Raw genomic sequence first — 27,364 nt, forward strand, 5'->3', positions numbered from 1 at the left:
CTCCCTTGCGCTAGGACCCTCGGCGCTATGCCTTGCTGTATCAAGGGGTTCAGAAGAAGGTACGAGTCGTAGGCTCTAGCATTGTGCGCTATGAACGTAAAGTTTCGGTACTGTGGTTTTCTAAAATGTTTTAGAAAGAGTAGTGCACAATTGGATCCTTCTGCAGACCACTTTTCCCCGTGAATGTCATGGTAGATACAAAAATAGGCAAATGATCCCCCGATTGTTGATTTGTCTCAAAATCATAGAACACATATTTCTCTGAAGGTTCATCTTCAGCCAAGGGCTGAATATAACACTCGTGTGGCACTTCTTGAACCACTTCAGCATTTCTGCTTTTCAGACCCCCTTTACAGATTGGACACTGTAGGATTCCACAAACATGTGGTTTAGGGCTATCTATTTTAAGGCTGTAATTGCAATGACATTTTGGGCATTTCTTGTTAATGGCACAAATGCTTACAGATTTACAGGCCTTAGGGTGCCATGTTTCAATTTTGTGTTTATCGTAACAGTAGGTCGAACGACATGTGCGATGGCAATCCTCACATGGTGTCAAGTTTAGGGTCTGCATAGGGCACTCGGCATCCTGACATACAGAACAGTTATAACGGCACGAGTGCCCCCTTTCGGCTGTAGCCGGTATGGCAGGATCTACACACATAGGTTGCCCCTAGGAACGCCGTGACGTTTGTAACGGCATAGTAATGTTCGTTTTGCACATAAAAGTACAGAATCTGGGGTGCGGTTGGGGGTGTTTTGGAACTTCAAGAGAGCTGCATTAGCTCTACTGTGGTACAAAACCACAATCTTGATATTCAGAAGGTTTTCAAATTTGACAATGTCTGAGAATGCCACGCCTTCATGGATCCCGAGACCCACCGCCGTTTGGATCTCTCTAGCCTTTTGCAATGCCGTCAGATCAGTACATCCGGGGTTAAGTAAATGCGCTAGGCCTATTGCAAAACATAGCTTATTATCGGGATTGTGAACGTTTATGAGGTAGGCCCTTTTATTGCTTATGATTTCTGACTGCATTAGGCTATCAAGCTTCCTTCTCTGCCCACCGCCCCCCTGTGGTTGACGTATTATTTGCACTACAAGCTCTAGGGTTCGATCGGCTATGATGGCTAAATTTGACTGAACAAGGCGTTCTACCAGCGCTGTAAATTGTTCAAGATCTGCTTCGCCATTGGGTAAAATAAGAGATACTGAATTATGCAGGCTATCTCCACATATTTCCAACTGTAAGACATCACGAGGTTCGCCATAATCTCTTGCTGTTTCTAACAGGTCATTCAGAGTGTCCATTATCATCATGTAAAATACAGCATAGTCAAGATTCTGATTCACACATAGGAAATTGAAAAACTGTCGAATCTCTGTATTGTTGAATTTATTCCTGTACACAACCCTGACACGTCTATCATGAACATCTGCAGCCAGATTTATTAGATAATTGTCCAATTCCCCAAAAACATCTTGTGGCGTTTCAGACTCTACGGACCTAGGCGTTACGGGTGTTCTATCGCTGTCGGGGTTGTCGGGGCCGAAATTGTCTGACTCGCGTTCATACGATTAATTAAGGTTATGAGGGCTTCGGGAATCTGGGATAACATGTTTTCCTCAACCCCCCCTGACTGGTTCATACGATTAATCATTTCTAAGAGTTCGGCTGGAATCTGTGTTAATATGCTTTCATCTAACGTTCCTGAATCGTTCATACGTCTTATAACTTCTAGGAGTTCGTCTGGAATCTGGGATAAGAGGCTTTCAACTGTCTCCCCATGTTGCGTTAGTTCTGCCATTTTTGGATAATTAAGAGTGTTCGTTTTTTTTTTCTTTCTGTAATGGTTGGTGTTACATGTATGATTTTAGCGTCTGTATTTGCGTTTTTTAATGGGGTTGCTGTTTAACATGCGTGGAATTGTTCTATGCCAGAATAACATATCGTCTCTGTACTGTCTCTCAATTAAATCCCCCAGTCGTTTGTATAGCAAAACATTCCTCGATTTCAAAGCCCTGGAAAATAATGTGAAAAACCTTTCTTGTTCGGCTGCAGGTATTGAGGCCGTAGAATTGACTGGGTCTATGAGGTTGGCCGCATCACAGAATAGCTGGTCATCAACATCTGACATGTCATTAAAAACAGGTCTCTTGGGTGTTTCATTCGGAATGCTCGGGGCGCCGGAATCCCCCAGCTCTAGATTTATGTGGTCGTCTGTGCCGTTTTTCGCCGGTGCGGAGTCTGAATGAAAATAATACATACATAATTACGTTATTAGATATAAAAATATATATGTTAGCTACATACAAATGTCAAATACCTTTCCGTTATAATAATATATATTAACAGTACATAGTTAAAATACTTCGGCTTTTTTGGCGCTTGTTGTGACGAATCGCCGAAACCGGGGGTGTGTGACTTTTTCCCTCTAGCGTTCCAGATTCTGCTGGGTCTGTCTCCGGGCAGTCTGAAAAAACATTATTTGTCCTTGTTTTAACATAGGCTATCAACAGATCTATAACTAATAAAAAGGCTGATAACTAATAACAAAACTGTATAATGGGCCCATACCTTGTCCCTGGAGCGCCGGCTCGTGAAGCAGCAAGTTCCCGGCCCAACAGTAGTTTTCGGGTGGGCTTGATTATGAGCAGTGTACTTGGGCCACAGTTGATCGTTGCCTGTTGGGGTCTGGAATATGTCGGGAGGGGGTCGATGTTCCCTGGATTCGCTGTGAGTTTGAAAAAGCGCTCGTACAGAACGGTAGAATTGCATCAAAGTCCTGCGTGTCAGCTGTCCATAACGCATCCTTTATCATAAAGGGCTGTATGTCGGCTGTAAATACATAAAATAGTTTAAAAAAATAGTACAACCTATTTTTAAAATGTTTATATATAAATATTTCTTGGGTATGTGTTTAATTATAAGGACTTACAACGAAAAAAGGCCGTTGGTGATTGTCTGCCAGACTTTTGCTCCTGCGAACCCCCATCATGTTCCAGATCAGGTAAATCGTGTAAAAGCTGCGTAAATGTCGGGGATCCTAGATTCCATTAGACAATGTTAACAGTTATACGCTATATCTACACTTTTTTTTAATTTTTTTTACCTATATTGGGCTTTTGGCCTGAAATACCCAAATAACTAGGGTTTAATATTCCAATAATATTCAAACAAATCTTAAAATATGTTTTTTTCATTTACTCACCTCCAGAAATATCCATTATGCGAGATTCCCTTATTCCGAATATTATTGTTATTATTTTAATCTGTCCGTGCAGCTCAATATTCGGGCCTTTATGTTTGCGCTAAAGCAATGCTGACAACGTTAAAAAATAGTTCTGTCCCTAACTATCTAAAAGTTCGGAATGAGTTTTTTTGAGAGATGTATGCTACACCCCAACCCATGTATGTCTGGTTTAGAGAACACAGGCTGTGAATTCAAACAACAGGAGGGGATGTCGTGACATTCTGTCTGCAAACGGGGTGTGTGGGGGCCGCAGATTAGAGATATCTATGTTTAACCCCCGCTGTTCGGCTGATATCTCGACATGCCTTATGCATGATAGTGCACACCTTGGTTTCAAACGGTTCTCTACAGATAAGAGTTCTGGGACCCCCCAACCTTAGGATTTATGTTACACACACAACCAACCACACACACACACACACACACACACACACACACACACACACACACACACACACACACACACACACACACACGCCTGTTGCTCCGCCTCAAGACCCCTCCCCACACACACACAAACACTCTGATTCTATTTTACTTCGCGACAGAGCTGGAAGACGTTGTTAAATAGGTTTTTCCCATAGTTAAAGGGTGAGATACCGTTTTTAAACATTCCTTTTATTGAATTCCAAAATATTTCGTACAACCTTTAAGACATGTTTGAATTAAGTAACCCATTTGAATAATATTTAAACATGCAGCACACGTGTTTTATGTAAAAATAAAAAAAAACCTTGGATGCAGGTCTTTGTACATTATTACAAACTTTAATAAAACGTAATGTTCATAACATACCCAATGTAGGAATAGACTATAAAATAATACATGTTTTTTTTCAGATCTTACAGTTGTCTGCGCCAGACCCTAGCTTGAGAGAAAAGAGCGCTACCCCTTAGTTAAATGGGGGGGTATACATTTTCAAAAATTAACACCTACATTTTAACACACGTTATAATTCAACATTTATTTTAACTATTTCTTACAGATATATGGGGTCCTGTTAGCCCTGAACATTATCCGTTTCCAATTCCCCATCACAAAGTCTTTTCCACGCTCCGTCGAAGCTCTGTCCACTTTCCTGCCAGGGAAAGATCCGCCTTCGAACTTGTTGTTGTTGTTCCGGGGTATGTCTCAACGATAACCTAGGCCATCGCCGTAATTGTTCACGATTTTCGAAAAGACTGTCCAGCTTATTCATCAGGGTTCGGAATATGTGGTAATCGCGCCATTTAAAACTGAACATTATTTGAAAAAAATTTACATCCTTGCATGCTTTGGAGGATACATATGGACTGACCGTTTTCGTAGCATTTGACCTGTCAAATTGTTCACATGCTAAAATTGTCACTCTGGAGTCCGGGGTATACCCCATGGATGTGACTCTCAGAGCCATTAGATCCTGACGTCCACAGACTTGTTCTTCCAACGCATATCCTGGCAGCCTTGAAGCACTCAGGGCACGTTCCATTTGACACAAAGCTAGCCTTATTTTAAGCCATTCTCGCATCCTTAGCGCTAGAGAAAAAGGCTCGGGTTCTGCACGATAAAAGGGTTGGGACACGCTGTCTGTGAATATCTTAACCGTAGATTCCTCCGGGTTGAATATGTACGAAATATGGCCCTCGCTTGTACACAGAAATCCGTTAAAACATTCGGGAGCCTCTACCAAAATATCCTCCAAGCTTTTGGCGTTGGGTTCGTGACATGAGCTACAGAGCACTCCAAGAATTCCCCTTGTAGACATATTTTTAGATGCTTAATATTCAGGTCTTAAAAAATGGCTTGTTCTGGACATTTATAATGCTGAGGCCCCAGCGCTATCTATAGCCCCAGACATTCCTGCTTCATAGATAACAACCATAAGGGAGATAAAACAGGGGGGTGGATGGGGGCATGGGCCCCAAAAGTTCAAACACATGACCACACGAACAGGGGGGGGGGGCGGGGTGGGGCGGGGGCACATATTCTGTACATGTCATCAGGTCATAAGGTCAGCAATCAATCAATTTTGACACATTCCGTATCCTATTACTCTCTTATGTTTCATGGGAAATTATCAGCAACCCCCTTACTTCCCTCATATAACTGTAGAATGTGTCAAACCTCTGATGAATACATGTAAATGTTTGTACTGTACTGAGTTCAGACTAAAATCTATGTACTGTATATCTCAATGATCACAAGGTAAATCACACGCAATGTGCACTCATTTTCAAAAACTGAATACATGTTACCTGCTGGACAGTTAAGGGAAGGTACACTCGTTGATAACTGTCACAAAAAAAAAACAGCTTTGGCTACAATGCACCAACCTCCATGTCAAGGCCAGAAAAAACAGAGTTTCAAACAATACTGAAATTGTTGGCAGGGCACTATTAAGTCCACCCCTACCACACCCCCAAGATAAACCTGGCAAAGGCAGAATAGGAGATGGAGCTCTCTTTTCACAGGGGTGGGCCTCTGATTCTTCAGCTGAAGGAGTGTTGCTTTACCCAGACACGCTTCCTGCACACTCAGCATTACCAGCCAACTCAAGCCTGATTGAAAAGGATATGCTGGCAAAACGAGCCAGCCAAAAGAGAGGAGAGTAGCTCAAAACACAGTGTATGTGGGCATCCTCGCAGAGACACCAGTCTACAGGGCTCTGGCACCAGCAGCCCAGGTTACATCTGGAGACTTAGGGACTGGACTGGCAACGACGATATTGACACCACGCCTGAGTTCTGAGATGCCAACGAGTTCTGAGACGCCAACACAGCTGCGAGTTCTGAGACGCCAACACGGCAGTGAGTTCAGAGATGCCAACACGGCTGCGAATTCTGAGACGCCAACACGGCAGTGAGTCCTGAGATGCCAACACGGCAGTGAGTTCTGAGACGCCAACACGGCAGAGAGTTCTGAGACGCCAACACGGCTGCGAGTTCTGAGACGCCAACACGGCAGCGAGTTCTGAGACGCCAACACGGCAACGAGTTCTGAGACGCCAACACGGCAACGAGTTCTGAGACTCCAACACGACAGCAAGTTCTGAGACGCCAACACGGCAGCGAGTTCTGAGACGCCAACACGCCAGCGAGTTCTGAGACGCCAACACGGCAACAAGTTCTGAGACTCCAACACGGCAGCGAATTCTGAGACGCCAACACGGCAGCGAGTTCTGAGACGCCAACACGGCAGCGAGTTCTGAGACGCCAACAAGTTCTGAGACGCCAACGAGTTCTGAGACGCCAGCGAGTTCTGAGACGCCAGCGAGTTCTGAGACGCCAACATGACAGTGAGTTCTGAGATGGCAGGGAGTTCTGAGACGCCAACATGGCAGTGAGTTCTGAGGCGTCAACACAGCAGTGAGTTCTGAGAATCAAAAGACACCTCTGAATATATTCCCGCTGCTCCAGCAGGGTAGCCATGTATCTGGGAAAGACCCCTGTCTCTCCCCAGTGAGGAGTGACAGACAGAAAGGCAGACAGACAGGCAGGGAGGCAGACAGCTAGACCTGACTGCTGAACAGAGCCTGCTCTCCCTGTAATCCTCCCTCCACTTCAGCAGAGGAAACGGTTAAAAGGAGGGTTTTAAACATCGTTTCACCAGGCAGTTAGTTATACAGGGCGGGTAGGAGGGAAGTGCATTAAGTGTAATGAATGTCAGGCAGCACATCCCAGTCGTCTGACACATCAGGTGCCAATTATATTGGCAGGCCCAGTCATCCACTCTGAGGAGAGCCTCCTTTGGCCTACCTGACATCTGCCTCATTAGCTAGGACAGACAAACAGACAGAAGGTGCAGGCTGGCCCCATGCCCCATGCCCGCCCCGGGCCTCCCTACCTGGGACTTCACAAGGGTGCAGGGACACCATCCACTTCCTTAAGCTCCTCCACTTAGCTCAACTCTCTTACCTATTATTGATGAGGTGGATGGAGGATGTGGTGGAATATGAATAAGAGACAGACAGACGGAGTGGAGTGACATTTGAGGTAATTATACCGTTTCACCCCAAATGGCACACTATCCCCTATAGTTCACTAGATATGACCAGGACCCATAGGGCTCTGGTCAAATGTAGGGTACTATTTAGAGAATAGGGTGCCATTTGGGACGGTATGTGCTGTACCTGTAGTGGTCCAGTGGATTGGTATCACAAGCAGGATAGGTTGGTCATTAGTCAACATCAGTGGTGTTTTCCTATTAAATATGCATAACCTGGTAAATCAAGCATTCATGGGTATCGTTGCCTCAGGCGTTTCGGAGCTAACACTATTGATTTTGTGAAGCTTTTGCAAAATAATGACCACAGATGTGTCAAGGCATTCATCAGATTGTCTCAATGAACTCAATCAATCCAATAGTGCAGTGGAAGATGAAAGCTGCTTTCTCTGATTGATAATGCATGGACTGATCTGATAGGTAAACAAAAACAGGCTTTGACATTGATATTCTGATAAATCCATTTGAATTCAATCACTTTTTAACGGCACCCATTTTGATTTGAACAAAACCTTCCATACATATTTGCACATTGTAGAAGTGATTTAGAAGCTTTGATTTGAAGTGCTCAGAAAGACCTGAATGCCAAAACATTCAAAAGATAAAGGTGCACAAAGTTGACAAATTTAGCATACCCCACCACACATCCATGTCTTCATCACTGGAAAAGATAAACTATTGAGATGTATGTACTTTAAAGTTTACAAAACAGGGTTCTCAAACTTTTATAATTTCTAGGTAAAACATTTAAAAAAATGTTGTGTTAGTGTTAATGTTAGTCATCTAAAAACGCATCTTTTTTTCTCCATATTCACATACACTACATGACTAAAAGTATGTGAACACCTGCACATCGAACATCTCATTCCAAAATCATGGGCATTAATATGAGATGGTTGCTGCTATAACAACCTCCACTATTCTGGGAAGGCTTTCCACTAGATGTTGGAACATTTCTGCAGGGACTTGCTTCCTTTCAGCCACAAGAGCATTAGTGAGGTCAGGCACTGATGTTGGGAAAATTAGACCTGGCTCGCTGTTGAGGTTACAATTCATTCCAAAGGTGTTCGTTAGGGTTGAGGTCAGGACTCTGTGCAGGCCAGTCAAGGTCTTCCACACCGATCTCGCCAAACCATTTCTGTATGGACCTCGCTTTTTGCATGGGGCATTGTCATGCTGAAACAGAAAAGGGCCTTCCCCAAACTGTTGCCACAAAGTTGGAAGCACAGAATTGTCTAGAATGTCATTGCATGCTGTAGCATTAAGATTTCCCTTCACTGGAACTAAGAGTTGGGCGGAACCATGAAAAAACAGCCCCAGACCATTATTCCTCCTCCACAGTTGGTACTGTGCATTTGGGCTGGTAGCGTTCTCCTGGCATCCGCCAAACCCAGATTTGCCCATTGGACTGCCAGATGGTGATTCATCACTCCAGAGAACGCGTTTCCACTGCTCCAAATGAGTCCAAATGGTGGAGAGCTTACGCCACTCCAGCCGAAGCTTGGCGTTGCGCATGGTGATCTTAGGCTTGTGTGCTGCTGTTCGGCCATAGAAACCTATTTCATGAAGCTTCAGACGAACAGCGCTTGTGCTGAAGTTGCTTCCAGAGGCAGTTTGAAAGTTGGTAATGAGTGTTGCAACCGAGGACAGACGATTTTTACGTGCTATGCGCTTCACCATTCTGTGAGCTTGTGCGACCTACCACTTCGCTACTGAGCTGTTGTTGCTCATAGATGTTTCCACTTCACAATAACATCACTTACAGTTGACCGGGGCAGCTCTGGCAGGGCAGAAACTTGACGAACTGACTTGTTGGAAAGGTGGCATCCTATGACGGGTGCCACATTGAAAGTCAGTGAGCTGCCAGTGTTTGTCTATGGAGATTGCAAGGCTGTGTGCTCGATTTTATACACATGTAAGTAACAGGTGTGGCTGAAATAGTCAAATCCACTCATTTGAATGGGTGTCCACATATGTTTGTGTATATATAGTGTATGTTGTAGCTTAGCACCTAGGCTCGATGCGAACCAGGCGTGACAACGTGATTTTGGGAGGTATGGCAACGAGAGACTACTTAGCCCCTATTTTACATCTGAAGTTTTTGTGTTGGGCCGCCATCGATTGAGACACATGCTCTTGATTACAGGGTGGATGTCATGTTTTAGCTGATAAATGAACTCAAATGGGATACAATTTAAATGTTCAACTTTTAAATGGTACCACGTAGATGGTTGGAGGTCCTCACTTCAGATAATGTTGACCTGTATGGGAATATCTGTTTTAAATTATACTGTCAATCCTTCATCATTCATGTCATCCTTCCCTCATTCCTGCAACGATAAACGTGAATCCGACCATCACCCCTGGTGAGGCAAGACCATGACGCGTCAGTGAAGAGCACTTTTTGACAGTCCTGTCTGGTCCGGCAACGGTGGGTTTGTGCCTATAAGCTATATTGTTGCCGGTGATGTCTGGTGAGGACCTGCCTTACAACAAGCCTACAAGCCCTCAGTCCAGCCTCTCTCAGACTATTGCGGACAGTCTGGGCACTGATAGAGGGATTGTGTTTTCCTGGTGGAACTCGGGCAGTTGTTGTTGCCATCCTGCATCTGTGATGTTCAGATGTACCGATCCGGTGCAGGTGTTGTTACACGTGGTCTGCCACTGCGAGGACGATCATCTGTCCGCCCTGTCACCCTGTAGCGCTGTCTTAGGCGTCTCACAGTACGGACATTGCAATTTATTGCCCTGGCCACATCTGCAGTCCTCATGCCTCCTTGCAGCATGCCTAAGGCACATTCACACAGATGAGCAGGGACCCTGGGGATCTTTCCTTTGGTGTTTTTCAGAGTCAGTAGAAAGGCCTCTTTAGTATCCTAAGTTTTCATAACTGTGACCTTAATTGCCTACCATCTGTAAGCTGTTAGTGTCTTAACGACCGTTCCACAGGTGCATGTTCATTAATTGTTTATGTCCATTAATTGTTTATGGTGGGAAACAGTGTTTAAACCCTTTATAATGAAGATCTGTGAAGTTATTTTGATTTTTACTAATTATCTTTGAAAGACAGGGTCCTGAAAAAGGGGGGTTTCTTTTTTTCCTGAGTTTATTTTGATTTGTTTAACGTTTGTTTGGTTACGACATGATGTGTTATTTCATAGTTTTGATGTCTTCACTATAATTTTTTGGCATTCAGGTCCAAAAAGTCACTCTGACCACTTCTTCCACGGGGAAACATGTATGGAAAGTGTTGTTTAAATCAAAAAGTCACTCTGACCACTTCTTCCACGGGGAAACATGTATGGAAAGTGTTGTTTAAATCAAAAAGTCACTCTGACCACTTCTTCCACGGGGAAACATGTATGGAAAGTGTTGTTTAAATCAAAAAGGGAAGCTGTCCAAAAATTTTTTTAATTCATATTTCGTACAATATATCCATAAGCACATCACAACATTCTTAAGTTCCTTTTGGCAACATCAAACTATCAACTCAATTTCCCGTACTTTTAAATGACTAAAACCAAATCAAAACTATGTACAATAATTGATAATTGACCTAAATTCATACCGTTTCTTGTAGGGTTTCATACCGGTGGCCGGTATCCGGGGACTTCCCGACCAAGCTTCTTCCACTTCCGAGAAAAATATTGACAGGTCCCGTGGATCAATAGCCTAATATTAAAATATTATTCAGCACTAATGCAAAAATATGTACTTGCAAATAGCTGCATGCATGAACCGGACATATCAACTCTGGCTTCATTCATAGCCTACATTAGACAAGTAATCACAATACTAGCAGCCTACCACACTGCAAATTTGCAAGCATTAAATATTGGTATTAACCAGAAAGAAAATCATGAAACTCCTGTCAATTTGGTGAAAGCCTATGTTCTGTCAGTGGATAAAATATAAACAATTCACCATGATTAACTTCTAAGTAGTCCATCATAGCTACAGTACATGGTTCTCGTCACTTGTGATAGTGTTTTATCCCCAATCACATGTCATAACACTTTTAAAACAATTACCTGCCATCCAGATCACCAAATCAGCCAATAGATGGTATAGACACTGTCTAGAACTAGTGATGCACTGATATGACATTTTTGGCCGATACCGATATCCCAAACTTTCCTTGCCACTATAACAATAACCAATATTTAACATTTTTAGCGGCCTTTTAAGCATTCTAGTACAGTTAAACAGTTAACACACTCACATGGACACAGTGGTCTAAGGCACTGCATCTCAGTGCAAGAGACGTCACTACAGTCCCTGGTTCGAATCCAGGCTGTATCACATCCGGTCGTGATTGGGAGTCCCTTAGGGCAGCGCACAATTGGCCCAGTGTCGTCCATGTTTGGCCGGGGTAGGCCATCATTGTAAATAAGAATTTGTTCTTAACTGACTTGCCTAGTTAAATAAAGGTTACACACACACACACGCACATTTACGTATGTCCCCATTACCAGTAAAACATAATCAAAGCCTATTTCTTTCACTTACTTGCAGTGCTGTTTTGTTGTTCATTTGTTCAGTCGTTTCATTTTTAACCAGGATTGCATCATACATGTCAAGCAGTGAAGTTTTAGCTCTGTCTGTCCGTGGCCTCTCTTCCTCGGTGCGCAATGTCACTGTGTCTGTTTCCACTGTCACTGTGTCTGTTTCCTTCTTGTCCAGCTCTGTCTGTCCGTTGCCTCCCTTCCTCGGTGCGCATTGTCACTGTGTCTGATTCCATCCTGTCCAACTGTGTATGTAACATTTCACGTAAACCCTGTTTCTTGTCTGCATCGACATAGCGGTCCTTGTACATAGCATCAAGCATGGTGGCGACACAGTAAAGAGAGAATGCCACCATATCGCTTGTTCACAGCCTGTGTGGGCAGTTTTGTTGCCAGGAAAAACTGTTGTTAAGGGCAACTGTCATTCGCCAACGTGGGCCAGTAAAAACATCCACCTCGTTGGGAAAAGGGGCCATCTTCACTCCATAAAACTAGTCAGCACTAACGTTGCACACTAGCTGCTAGCTAACTGGTTAGCTTAGCATTGACAAGGTCAGAATGGGCATGTGCACTCCACTGTTTATGACTGAGTCGGTGGCATTAGAATTAGGAATTAGAATATGAATATTGCACTGAACAAAAGTATAAACGCACCATGAAAAGTGTTTGTCCCATGTTTCATGAGCTGAAAGATCCCAGAAATGTTCAATACGTACATAAAGCTTATCTCAAATGTTGTGCACATTTGTTTACACCTGTCAGTTTTGTTGAGCATGCCATGACAGAGGGTATCACGTCTGCTGCAGGCGCAGTTGATGAGCTTATTTCTCAAGTCAGTTGTTCAAATGAAGCTAGCTATTGTGTTCATGTTTCCAAGTTTCAAACATGTTCTCAAATGCCATTGAAATGGCAGCTGCGGTATCACAACCAGCACATTCATGAGCATGCAATACGACTATCCTCAGTACGAAATCCTCGACGACCCACTGTGCTGTCAGACTCAGCATGCTCATGGGGCTGATATCGCTGGTTTAAATGTCAGTTGTGAAGCTAATAGCAGTGATGCTTTTACTGTGTAACTCCGGTAGGGCAACATCTGAAAAATAGTACCAAAAATAAATAATAAATTGTACCAGTGATCGACCAGTCGGAGAACGGTTGATTGTCAATGGCAATGAATTCCATTATCTTGGCGTTAATGGATTTCGCCTTTGAGTTGTCCCTCTGAAATTACCTTGCTCTTTCAAATGACTGCTCGACTTGTTGACTGCTCGATCCCAAAATGATGGGCTAGGTTAGGAATGAGGTGTTGCAAGTGTGACGTCAGCTTTGACATCGGTTTTGCACATCTGCGTTAAACTAGACATCGGGCCGAAACCGATGTTGGCATTTTTAGCTAATATCATCCGATTCTGATATGTTCACCAATATATATCGTGCATCCCTATCTAGAACACATCCATCTGTTTATATCATCATGACACAGTATATATTTCGCTTAGATGTGCTCAATCTAAACAGTGGACCAAATTATTCAACTGTTTCTCCTACAAGTACCATGGCGCAAAGTGCCCTGTTTCTGTAGGAAACAGAGATGCTGTACCACAGAAAGAAGGAGGAGATAAAAATCATTATGCAATGAATGGAGAAACGCCCCCACCCAACTTACTGTCGACCCATTCACGATGTCATGCTGCGTCACGTGGTTGCTAATCTAATCATCACGCAATCCCTTCTCAAGTGTGGGTATGAGTCGAGAAACCTGCCCATTATCCTTGAAAGTACGAAATGTTACGATTCCAAAGTTATACAATAATACAGAGAACAAGTTAATGATCTCATATCTTGGAAAATATTTGCAATGTTGTACTTCTTGTTGATGAAATTCATGCTAATGTTCAGTTTTTGAGCTAGCGCCCAATTGACTCCCATTCGCTCCTTGAAGGAGAGCTCTCCTTGTCCCAGAATCATCCAGATTGAACTGCAGGGCCCATTGGCGACTTCTGGAAAAACAACATGCACAATGGGCGTTAATTAAAATGATTCTAATGGAGTTTCCCCATCTCCTCAAAAGCATCTCTGTGGGATAGTAACGTTGTTCTGCTCTAGCTTAGTGGCAGCAAGTTGAACTCTGAAAGAGGGCTTAAATGGACAGTGCAGTTTGTTAAGGCGATTTTACAGCTAGCTAAATGCTTCACATGCTGATATTGACACTGTTAAATCATAGGAATTAGTGGTATGGGGTAGATTACTCCTTTAAGGTAAAAAGTGTTGTGAGTGTTATTTCTGAGTGTTGATTCTAGTGGGGTTAACGCCAGTGGGATTGAAATTTGAATCACAGTGGAATCAATAATCGACTGTCGAGTTCATTTTCGTTAACTCTCAGAGTGAAAAGGATGTATTTTGTTTTAATATCTATGTTTCTGCATGCACATTGATGGATTAATTGATTTTATACTATACAAAGATACACTATATTTACAAAAGTATGTGGACATCCCTTCAAATTAGTGGATTAGGCTAGTTCAGCCACATCCGTTGCTGACAGATGTATAAAATCGAGCAAACAGCCATGCTATCTCCATAGACAAACATTGGCAGTAAAATGGCCTTCCTGAAGAGCTCAGTGACTTTCAACGTGGCACCGTCATAGGATGCCACCTTTCCAATAAGTCAGTTCGTAAAATTTCTGCCCTGCTTGAGAGGCCCTGGTCAACTGTAAGCGCTGTTATTGTGAAGTGGAAACGTCTAGGAGCAAGAATGGCTCAGCCGCTGAGTGATAGGCCACAGAAGCTCATGGAACGGGACCGCGAGTGCCGAAACATGTAAACATTGTCTGTCCTCGGTTGCATCACTCACTACCGAGTTCTAAACTGCCTCTGGAAGTAACGTCAACTCATCACGCTTCACCATCTGGCAGTCCGACAGACAAAACTGTGTTTGACGGATCCCAAGAGAACGCTACCTGCCCCAATGCATAGTGCCAACTGTAAAGTTTGGTGGTGGAGGAATAATGTTATGGACCTGACTTTCATGGTTCAGGCTAGGCCCATAGCCTATAGCATAGAATTACATTCTAGATGATTCTGTGCTTCCAACTGTGGCAACAGTTTGGGAAGGCCCTTTCCTGTTTCAGCACAACAATGCCTCTGTCCACAAAGCGAGGTCCATACAGAAATGGTTTGTTTTGATTGGTGTGGAAGAACTTGACTGGCCTGCACAGATCCCTGACCTCAACCCCAACGGACACCTTTGAGATGAATTGGAACACTATGAGCCAGGCCTAATTACCCAACATCAGTGCCGACCTCACTAATGCTCTTGTGGCTGAATGGAAGTAAGTCCCCGCCAAAATGTTCCAACATCTAGTGGAAATCCTTGCCACAATAGTGGAGGCTGTTATAGCACCAAAGGAGGGACCAACACCATATTAAGGCCCATGATTTTGGAATGATATGTTTGATGAGCAGGTGTCCAGATACTATATATTTACTATGTCATGTAAATAACACAACATTTGTTTAACTAATCCAATCTGTAAGGGGTTGGACTCATTACACCCGTTACAGAGATGCTTGTTCCAGTTTAGATGGTTTAGGTAGTCTTGTTTGTCAAGTCCTTCACCATAGCAGTCATTCTGAATGAAGGTTGTGGGTGATAAAATATACCAATTGTTGGATAGTCTCCCTCTGGCTAGATTCCAATAGGAATACTAATCACTTCACAAATCAGCTGATTATGACTTGCAGGTCTGATGTGGTCCATGAGCCAAGATTTTCAGACCACAATGTTGAGGAGAACTAGGCCATAACTTAAGGCCTTATGAAATGTATAATATGGTTCTAAAAGGTTTACTTTTAATTCAAACATATTCACCTAGGCAGTCACTTGGTGAAGGCTTCAGAACTAGAAGTCATCGAATGCAACAACCATGACTGTCACTAACAAACACATTCACTTGAAAGGCATGGTGGGAAATTTTTAAACAAGGCTTTACAACCTACAACCCCCCCCCCCCAAAAAAAAAAAATGTTATTCCCAAAGTGTAACAGCATCAACTCTATTAAAGTGTGAATTTATGTTGGAAATTGCAAAACCCATGGTGTTAGGTTCCAACACTAGGGATGTTAGTTTAACACTATTTCAGTGGGTCACATATAGAGTGCCTTGCGAAAGTATTCGGCCCCCTTGAACTTTGCGACCTTTTGCCACATTTCAGGCTTCAAACATAAAGATATAAAACTGTATTTTTTTGTGAAGAATCAACATCAAGTGGGACACAATCATGAAGTGGAACGACATTTATTGGATATTTCAAACTTTTTTAACAAATCAAAAACTGAAAAATTGGGCGTGCAAAATTATTCAGCCCCTTTACTTTCAGTGCAGCAAACTCTCTCCAGAAGTTCAGTGAGGATCTCTGAATGATCCAATGTTGACCTAAATGGCTAATGACGATAAATACAATCCACCTGTGTGTAATCAAGTCTCCGTATAAATGCACCTGCACTGTGATAGTCTCAGAGGTCCGTTAAAAGCGCAGAGAGCATCATGAAGAACAAGGAACACACCAGGCAGGTCCGAGATACTGTTGTGAAGAAGTTTAAAGCCGGATTTGGATACAAAAAGATTTGCCAAGCTTTAAACATCCCAAGGAGCACTGTGCAAGCGATAATATTGAAATGGAAGGAGTATCAGACCACTGCAAATCTACCAAGACCTGGCCGTCCCTCTAAACTTTCAGCTCATACAAGGAGAAGACTGATCAGAGATGCAGCCAAGAGGCCCATGATCACTCTGGATGAACTGCAGAGATCTACAGCTGAGGTGGGAGACTCTGTCCATAGGACAACAATCAGTCGTATATTGCACAAATCTGGCCTTTATGGAAGAGTGGCAAGAAGAAAGCCATTTCTTAAAGATATCCATAAAAAGTGTTGTTTAAAGTTTGCCACAAGCCACCTGGGAGACACACCAAACATGTGGAAGAAGGTGCTCTGGTCAGATGAAACCAAAATTGAACTTTTTGGCAACAATGCAAAACGTTATGTTTGGCGTAAAAGCAACACAGCTCATCACCCTGAACCTACCATCCCCACTGTCAAACATGGTGGTGGCAGCATCATGGTTTGGGCCTGCTTTTCTTCAGCAGGGACAGGGAAGATGGTTAAAATTGATGGGAAGATGGATGGAGCCAAATACAGGACCATTCTGGAAGAAAACCTGATGGAGTCTGCAAAAGACCTGAGACTGGGACGGAGATTTGTCTTCCAACAAGACAATGATCCAAAACATAAAACAAAATCTACAATGGAATGGTTCAAAAATAAACATATCCAGGTGTTAGAATGGCCAAGTCAAAGTCCAGACCTGAATACAATCGAGAATCTGTGGAAAGAACTGAAAACTGCTGTTCACAAATGCTCTCCATCCAACCTCACTGAGCTCGAGCTGTTTTGCAAGGAGGAATGGGTAAAGATTTCAGTCTCTCGATCTGCAAAACTGATAGAGACATACCCCAAGCGACTTACAGCTGTAATCGCAGCAAAAGGTGGCGCTACAAAGTATTAACTTAAGGGGGCTGAATAATTTTGCACGCCCAATTTTTCAGTTTTTGATTTGTTAAAAAAGTTTGAAATATCCAATAAATGTCGTTCCACTTCATGATTGTGTCCCACTTGTTGTTGATTCTTCACAAAAAAATACAGTTTTATATCTGTTTGAAGCCTGAAATGTGGCAAAAGGTCGCAAAGTTCAAGGGGGCCGAATACTTTCGCAAGGCACTGTAATTTCTAAGAAAGTCTTACAGTTTACACCGGGGGTGTTCAAATTCTGACCTCAAATTTGCTGTGCATATTTAGCCTATAGGCCTACTCAACGTAAAGTCCTTAATAGAAAACAACTTACTTGCAACACTTCTATAAATTGCATTGCTGACTATCATGTGTAGGCTACACACGACCTCTCGATGCCGTCACTGAAGGCAATCTCCATCTCACATTCACAAATCTCCAAACTATCTTTGTGGCACTGGCAGAGCCTCACAATATGAACTGCAGCTACTCACTGTTAACTAAATGGCTGGTACATTGTGTCCACAAACGTACTCAAGGAAATAGACATTTGCAAAATTATTCCATGATGTTAAGTAAAAAGCAAGTGCACAGGCTTGACTAGTCAGATTGGCAGGGATATGATCAACCGCGGCACTGTCCATGGTTCTGAATCTCCTCTACTAGGCCGATTTGCTTGTCTGTTTGTTTCGCGGAGAATCAGATATGTTCCATGTGACCAAGTGTCACAAGGTTAGCAGGTTATCATAAAGTAAAAAGCAGCCACAACTTTCGAAATCCCCCTGATAGACACGTGCAAGGGGAGAGAAAAGGGCCTGACATCTTTCTGTCAAAAATAAGCTAAAATTCATTGTCACTAGGCTAATAACCTCATCTGTCTACATTTAAACTAGGCTACATCAACAAATTGTGTGGTGACTGACAGAACTTTGAGTTGATTAAATTGTGACAAAAACAACATGAATCCCTCGATTCCTGTCTATATTTCTTGATTTACAGTGGTATAATTATGTCAGATTATTTTTGCTTGTATTATATGCTTTTACATAGCATTTCCGGTTTGAACGGGAATCCCTTGATGGTTGCAATTTTCTCCGGGAAGGAAAATGTGTACAATTTCTGAAAAAAAATCTTGTTTCTTGACTGTGTTCAGCTCCCTAATAATGACCAAAATGAAAGCTAGACAGTCACTGAGAATTCCAGAAAAAAGACCACAATAGGTCCTCCAGACCTCATTGAAGACCAAATGCGCCCCCCGGGGAAAAATGAGTTTGTACCCCTGATCTAAAGTGTAATTTATTGGACACTGCCTTTCTGCCTGCACCTAATTTATACTTCCTCCCAGCCTCTTCCTCTTCTCAAACCAACAAGTATTTTAGAGTGCTTTTACCCAAAGGTCCACATTGTCTACTCTCCAGATAAACAGAATTAGCACCTCCCTGAAGCACTGCCTACCATCCCTTAGTATATGCTTGCTTCACACAGCGGCACTCAACACCAACCCCACTATATTAGGACAATAGATCACTGTTAACGACAGCCCCCTAGCATGACTACTGGGACCTTTTATATCGGTCCTTTGTGAAGCTTTATTAGGAGAGATAAAACAGGTCAACTCCAACGTGACCAGGGCTATGTCCCAAATGGCACCCTAATACCTTTATGGTGCACTTAATGTACTACTTTTAGGACTCTGGTCAACAATGGTGTACCATATAGAGCATAGAGTGCCATTTGTGCCGCATTCAGGATGATATGAACCCCAGTGGCCACCAGGGAAATAGGATACAGTACGTGTGAGATAGGGGGGATAAGAGAAAGTGATTGTCACCTACATTTACATTTACATTTAAGTCATTTAGCAGACGCTCTTATCCAGAGCGACTTACAAATTGGTGTATTCACCTTATGACATCCAGTGGAACAGTAGTGCATCTAAATCTTTTAAGGGGGGGGGGGGTGAGAGGGATTACTTTATTCTATCCTAGGTATTCCTTAAAGAGGTGGGGTTTCAGGTGTCTCCGGAAGGTGGTGATTGACTCCGCTGTCCTGGCGTCGTGAGGGAGTTTGTTCCACCATTGGGGGGCCAGAGCAGCGAACAGTTTTGACTGGGCTGAGCGGGAACTGTACTTCCTCAGTGGTAGGGAGGCGAGCAGGCCAGAGGTGGATGAACGCAGCGTTTTGATGGAGTGTCTCTGTTATACATATGTGCTACTGTTGATTTACTTACTGGAGTACATCAGATACCACAAAGAGCTACTGAGTGGGATGAATGCGTTTCTACGTCTCGCTTTTTACAATTGGTTTAGTTTATTTTTCAAGCCATGCATTTTACATGGCTTTTCACATGGCCAAGATAGTATTGCCTTCTGCACAACACATCTACACTGTCTTTTTGGTTCATGACAAGCTTTTCACTGACAGAAGAGACATCAATGAACAAACAGGATAGAGAGTGGGTGAAGATTCTGAGTGCAAGTAAAATAATTATGGTCACATTCAGTATTATGTTACTCCTACTACTACCCTAACTAATCATGACCCTTAGTCTGACAGCTGGGGTTGTTGAGACTAGGTTGCAGCATGGCACCACAAATGACCACCTTGGAACAGGTGCAGTTAGTCAGTGCCTGGCCTGAGGTAATACGACACTGAGACCAGGGCTCTCTCTCCAGTCTCAGAGGAAGTAGCAGCTTTATAGGAAATACAAAGAGGAATCCTTTGACAGAACCTTGTGACTTCGTTATTCCACTTGTGCTGTCCACACAACACCAGTGGATACAGGCCCTCAGCTACACGCACAGACACATACACGCACAGACACATACACACACACAGACACATACACACACGCACAGACACATACACGCACAGACACATACACATACACGTACAGACACATACACACACACAGACACATACACACACACAGACACATACACACACACAGACACATACACACACAGACACATACACGCACAGACACATACACGCACAGACACATACACACGCACAGACACATACACACGCACAGACACATACACACACGCACAGACACATACACACACACAGACACATACACACAGACGCACAGACACATACACAAACACATACACACATACACACACACAGACACATACACACACAGACACACACACAGACACATACACACACAGACACACACATACACGCACAGACACATACACACACACAGACACATACATACACGCACAGACACATACACACACACAGACACATACATACACGCACAGACACATACACACAGACACAAACACATACACAAACACACAGACACATGCACAGACACACACACACGCACAGACACATACACACACGCACAGACACACACACACAGACGCACAGACGCATACACACACGCATAGACACATGCACATACACACACGCACAGACACATACACACACGCACAGTCACATACACATACACACGCACAGACACATACACACACACACACACGCACAGACACATACACACACGCACAGTCACATACACATACACACGCACAGACACATACACACGCACAGACACATACACACACGCACAGACACATACACACACAGACACATACATACAGACATACACACACAGAGACACATACACACACACAGACACACACACACGCACAGACGCATACACACACGCACAGATGCATACACACACAGACACATACACACACGCACAGACACATACACACACACAGACACATACACACACACAGATACATACACGCACAGCTATAGGCAAGGATCTGGAGGTCCATGACTGTTCTCTCCCTCTGCTTCACTTGTGTGGTGCTGCTGGTCCAATTAGGCAGCTTCACCTGCTCCTCTGGGGGTCTGACTATAGAGCCCCATCTGTCAGAGCCCCATGCCCTGACACTGTCATGTCAGCTTCAACAAATGGCTAATGGGAGACCTGTGTCAGTCCCTAAAAGCCTTACATTTCAATAACCATCACTTTTTCCAATTGAAGCCCTCCCAACTGACAGCTCTGAGATCACTGTCACACGCTATCCTAACAATATGTTATTTGCTTTACTCTGAACATCTTTAAAAATGTCAGTTTGTTGCAATGTTCTCTAGAATAAGGGCAGAGTAGGTATGCTCATCTGTATTTGATGTTTAAAAACGACTTAAGACTCTCAGATACACATATACACAGTAAAACATCTGGTCATGCAGGGTACACAAGATGATATTCATGAAAGTCGTTTGGCTCTAGGCCTACATGACCTTAAAGTGATTCAAGGTAGGGCCTTTGGACTCAAAACCCCCCCGCCGCCCCCGCGGCGGTTGTTGGACAATCCTACTTGGTGACACATTGATGTATGAGTTCCAGTTTTGCTCCCTCTCCCCCTCAGCTCTGAGGAGAAGGTGTGATGATCAGTGCCACTTGATGTGTCAGTGGGATGGATAAAAATAGCTATAGAGATTGAGCAGGGAGTGGGACTTGACTCGCCCAACTCGTATGTGCACGTAAACTCAATTGACATTGAAAGGCTCTGGAAGGTTCTTGACCACGGTTGCAGGAGCCAATCTCTTTCAAGGTCAATAGTCCATAGAGTGCTTTTCAAATCTCTCTTTGTCAGGAACATAAAACTAATGTGTCAACATCAGATCAGAACAAAATAAAGTGTTATACTGATCCCTCTGTAATTATTGGGACAGTGAAGCATGTTTTCTTCTTTTGGCTCTATATGCCAACATTTTGGATTTGACATTAAACAATGACTGAGGTTAAAGGGCAGACTGTCAGCTCTAATTTGAGGTTATTTTCATCCATATCGGGTGAACCCATAGGGACCAAAATTATTGGGGAAAATTCACTCATATGTGCATTAAAGTAGTAAAAAGTATTTGGTCCCAAACTGATAGCACTTAATGACAACATCAAGCATGTGACTCTATTTGTTGGATGCATTTGCTGTTTTTTTTGGTTGTGTTTCAGAAAACATTTTGCCCAATAGATGAATTAAATGGTAAAAAATGTATTTAGTCATGTTGGTGTCACTTTTATTGTCAATAAGAACATATGTTTCTAAACACTTGCCACCATTATTATGGATATCCTGAATGATTAGTGAATAATGAAAGTTAGACACACAAATATCATACCAACACAAAATGCTATTCTCCCCTGTTATTGTAATGGTGAGAGGTTGGCATGTCTTGGGGGTATGATATAAAATGCTATTCTCCCCTGTTATTGTAATGGTGAGAGGTTGGCATGTCTTGGGGGTATGATATAAAATGCTAACCTCCCCTGTTATTGTAATGGTGAGAGGTTGGCATGTCTTGGGGGTATGATATAAAATGCTATTCTCCCCTGTTATTGTAATGGTGAGAGGTTGGCATGTCTTGGGGGTATGATATAAAATGCTAACCTCCTCTGTTATTGTAATGGTGAGAGGTTGGCATGTATTGGGGGTATGATATAAAATACTAACCTCCTCTGTTATTGTAATGGTGAGAGGTTGGCATGTCTTGGGGGTATGATAAAACATGCTAACCTCCCCTGTTATTGTAATGGTGAGAGGTTGGCATGTCTTGGGGGTATGATAAAACATGCTAACCTCCCCTGTTATTGTAATGGTGAGAGGTTGGCATGTCTTGGGGGTATGATATAAAATGCTAACCTCCCCTGTTATTGTAATGGTGAGAGGTTGGCATGTCTTGGGGGTATGATATAAAATACTAACCTCCTCTGTTATTGTAATGGTGAGAGGTTGGCATGTCTTGGGGGTATGATATAAAATGCTAACCTCCCCTGTTATTGTAATGGTGAGAGGTTGGCATGTCTTGGGGGTATGATATAAAATGCTAACCTCCTCTGTTATTGTATGGTGAGAGGTTGGCATGTCTTGGGGGTATGATATAAAATGCTAACCTCCCCTGTTATTGTAATGGTGAGAGGTTGGCATGTCTTAGGGGTATGATATAAAATGCTATTCTCCCCTGTTATTGTAATGGTGAGAGGTTGGCATGTCTTGGGGGTATGATATAAAATGCTAACCTCCTCTGTTATTGTAATGGTGAGAGGTTGGCATGTATTGGGGGTATGATATAAAATACTAACCTCCTCTGTTATTGTAATGGTGAGAGGTTGGCATGTCTTGGGGGTATGATAAAACATGCTAACCTCCCCTGTTATTGTAATGGTGAGAGGTTGGCATGTCTTGGGGGTATGATAAAACATGCTAACCTCCCCTGTTATTGTAATGGTGAGAGGTTGGCATGTCTTGGGGGTATGATATAAAATGCTAACCTCCCCTGTTATTGTAATGGTGAGAGGTTGGCATGTCTTGGGGGTATGATATAAAATACTAACCTCCTCTGTTATTGTAATGGTGAGAGGTTGGCATGTCTTGGGGGTATGATAAAACATGCTAACCTCCCCTGTTATTGTAATGGTGAGAGGTTGGCATGTCTTGGGGGTATGATATAAAATGCTAACCTCCCCTGTTATTGTAATGGTGAGAGGTTGGCATGTCTTGGGGGTATGATATAAAATACTAACCTCCTCTGTTATTGTAATGGTGAGAGGTTGGCATGTCTTGGGGGTATGATAAAAATGCTAACCTCCCCTGTTATTGTATGGTGAGAGGTTGGCATGTCTTGGGGTATGATATAAAATGCTAACCTCCCTGTTATTGTAATGGTGAGAGGTTGGCATGTCTTGGGGGTATGATATAAAATACTAACCTCCTCTGTTATTGTAATGGTGAGAGGTTGGCATGTCTTGGGGGTATGATAAAACATGCTAACCTCCCCTGTTATTGTATGGTGAGAGGTTGGCATGTCTTGGGGGTATGATATAAAATGCTAACCTCCCCTGTTATTGTAATGGTGAGAGATTGGCATGTCTTGGGGGTATGATATAAAATGCTAACCTCCCCTGTTATTGTAATGGTGAGAGATTGGCATGTCTTGGGGGTATGATATAAAATGCCAACCTCCCCTGTTATTGTAATGGTGAGAGATTGGCATATCTTGGGGGTATGATATAAAATGCTAACCTCCCCTGTTATTGTAATGGTGAGAGATTGGCATGTCTTGGGGGTATGATATTGTGTGTCTAGCTTTCTCACTCATCATCATTATTCACGATTCATTCAGGATTATCTATAATCATGGTAGCAAGTGTTTAGAAACATATTATATTCTTATACAAACTTGAAGAGACACAAGCTTGATGTGGTCATTGCGTGCCATGAATAAATATTAAATATACCAAATATTTAACTTTTTACCACTTTAATACACATACGTGAATTTGTCACAATACCTTAGGTCCCCTAAAAATGGGAGGATCATGTACCAAAAGTGCAGTAATTTCTAAAGGGTTCACCTGATATGTATGACAATACTCTCAAATTAAAGCTGACAGTCTGCACTGTCATTGTATGATTTCAAATCCAAACCTTTGGAGTACAGAACCAAAAGAGGAAAAAAATGCGTTACTGTCCAAATAATTACAGAGGGCACTGTACATTGAGAACACAATGGAACACTGCTATCAATACTTTTAAAAAGCGTTGCCTCACCTACAATACAAGCAATCAACCCCACTTGGATGGCGAGAGCAGCCCTCTCCGCCCTCCTAGTGAAATCTAACTCTTTCAAATATGCTTACTACTCTACTATACCTGGCTATACCCTGTATTTTACTGTCAGATTTGCTTGGTATATCCCATCTTTTTGTAGCTCTAGGCTCCTCAAAATGCATAACTTCGTGAGTTTTTTTTAAGTTCATGATCAAGTGGGATGGAGGGCAGGGACTATAACATGGGCTTGAGAACAGCAGAGTCAGCATGTTGCATTGTGGTGAATCCAGAGAAGAACTCTGCCAGGCATCTGAATAGTAACAGCTATTACACCACATGAGTTTCACTCTGTCTGCATCTAACATTGAGCCATAGGGTTCTAGTCAATGCAGCCATAGGGTTCTTGTCAATGCAGCCATAGGGTTCTTGTCAATGCAGCCATAGGGTTCTAGTCAATGCAGCCATAGGGTTCTAGTCAATGCAGCCATAGGCCTCTAGTCAATGCAGCCATAGGGTTCTTGTCAATGCAGCCATAGGGTTCTAGTCAATGCAGCCATAGGGTTCTAGTCAATGCAGCCATAGGCCTCTAGTCAATGCAGCCATAGGGTTCTTGTCAATGCAGCCATAGGGTTCTAGTCAATGCAGCCATAGGCCTCTAGTCAATGCAGCCATAGGCCTCTAGTCAATGCAGCCATAGGCCTCTAGTCAATGCAGCCATAGGGTTCTAGTCAATGCAGCCATAGGGTTCTTGTCAATGCAGCCATAGGGTTCTAGTCAATGCAGCCATAGGCCTCTAGTCAATGCAGCCATAGGGTTCTTGTCAATGCAGCCATAGGGTTCTAGTCAATGCAGCCATAGGCCTCTAGTCAATGCAGCCATAGGGTTCTTGTCAATGCAGCCATAGGGTTCTTGTCAATGCAGCCATAGGCTTCTAGTCGATGCAGCCATAGGCTTCTAGTCAATGCAGCCATAGGCTTCTAGTCAATGCAGCCATAGGCCTGTAGTCAATGCAGCCATAGGCCTCTAGTCAATGCAGCCATAGGGTTCTAGTCAATGCAGCCATAGGGTTCTTGTCAATGCAGCCATAGGGTTCTAGTCGATGCAGCCATAGGCTTCTAGTCAATGCAACTATAGGCCTGTAGTCAATGCAGCCATGGGGTTCTAATCAATGCAGCCATAGGCTTCTAGTCAATGCAGCCATAGGCTTCTAGTCGATGCAGCCATAGGCCTCTAGTCGATGCAGCCATAGGGTTCTAGTCGATGCAGCCATAGGCTTCTAGTCGATGCAGCCATAGGGTTATAGTCGATGAAGCCATAGGGTTCTAGTCGATGCAGCCATAGGGTTCTAGTCGATTCAGCCATAGGGTTCTAGTCGATACAGCCATAGGGTTCTAGTCGATTCAGCCATAGGGTTCTAGTCGATGCAGCCATAGGGTTCTAGTCAAAACTAGTGAGGGGGCATGTATTGGTCTACTGCTGTTGGTTCATCATAGTTTGTATTTTAGTACATTCCATTGTCTTCTCTTTAAATTGTTTCCCTCACAGTTGAAACTCCGCTGACAAAAGGCTTAAGGACTGCATGATTAAGTGCCCTATTAAACCCAGGTCAATTATTTATGTAGTTACAATATCATCTCATTCTCTGACTGAGTTCACTTTTAATGAGCAATTCTCTCATTTCAATTTTCACTCTACGCAGTACGCATCTAACTTTGTCACAGGTGTGAAACGAGCTGCTAAAAAGAACCATGTTTCATTAGGTAACCACTTAGACCTGTGTCGGTTGGTCCCAAAGCTACTATTCCAAATATTGAGGCTATAATTTTGAGGCTATAATTATCATGGCTATCACCATTAACATTACAGCAGCCAGAGGCCATTCACCCTCTCTGGTAAACACCTGGGAAATAGGAAAGACAGAGAGAGGGAGCGACAGAGAGAGGGAGCGAAAGAGAGAGGGAGCGAAAGAGAGAGGGAGGGACAGACAGAGAGATGGAGACAGACGGACGGACGGACGGACGGACGGACGGACGGACGGACGGACGGACGGACGGACGGACAGACAGACAGAGACCTATATCCCAATAGAATCTCCATACTTTAACGGTGACAGCTTTGCCATCCTAGAGGGGGAGATCAACCATTTCCAGACCCAGGGACATGTACTAGTCTGTGGCAACCTAAATGCCAGAACTGGACAAGAACCTGACACCCTCAGCACACAGGGGGACAAACACCTACCTGGAGGTGACAACATTACCCTCCCCCATATGCCCCCTAGACACAACTATGACAACATAACCAACAAAAACGGGTCACAACTCCTGCAGCACTGTCGGAGACTGGGTATGTACAGTGAGGGAAAAAAGTATTTGATCCCCAGCTGATTTTGTACGTTTGCCCACTGACAAAGAAATGATCAGTCTATACTTTTAATGGTAGGTTTATTTGAAGAGTGAGAATCCAGA

General features: G+C 43.2%; 1 protein-coding gene and 1 non-coding gene across 6 annotated transcripts in view; both read right to left on the reverse strand.

The window, feature by feature from the left end:
- The window catches only part of LOC115140266 (netrin receptor UNC5D-like), a 273,232-nt gene that overhangs the window by 141,543 nt on the left and 104,325 nt on the right, over positions 1-27,364 (reverse strand). The window lies entirely within an intron of this gene.
- LOC115137222 (uncharacterized) lies at positions 760-5,161 on the reverse strand. The gene is made up of 4 exons (XR_010465638.1): positions 2,940-5,161; positions 2,579-2,839; positions 2,373-2,474; positions 760-2,248 (listed from the first exon to the last, which is right to left on the reverse strand). It is a non-coding gene; the product is annotated as an uncharacterized LOC115137222 (transcript).

This window comes from Oncorhynchus nerka, linkage group LG13 (genome assembly GCF_034236695.1).
Source record: "Oncorhynchus nerka isolate Pitt River linkage group LG13, Oner_Uvic_2.0, whole genome shotgun sequence".
Classification (NCBI taxonomy): Eukaryota; Metazoa; Chordata; class Actinopteri; order Salmoniformes; family Salmonidae; genus Oncorhynchus; species Oncorhynchus nerka.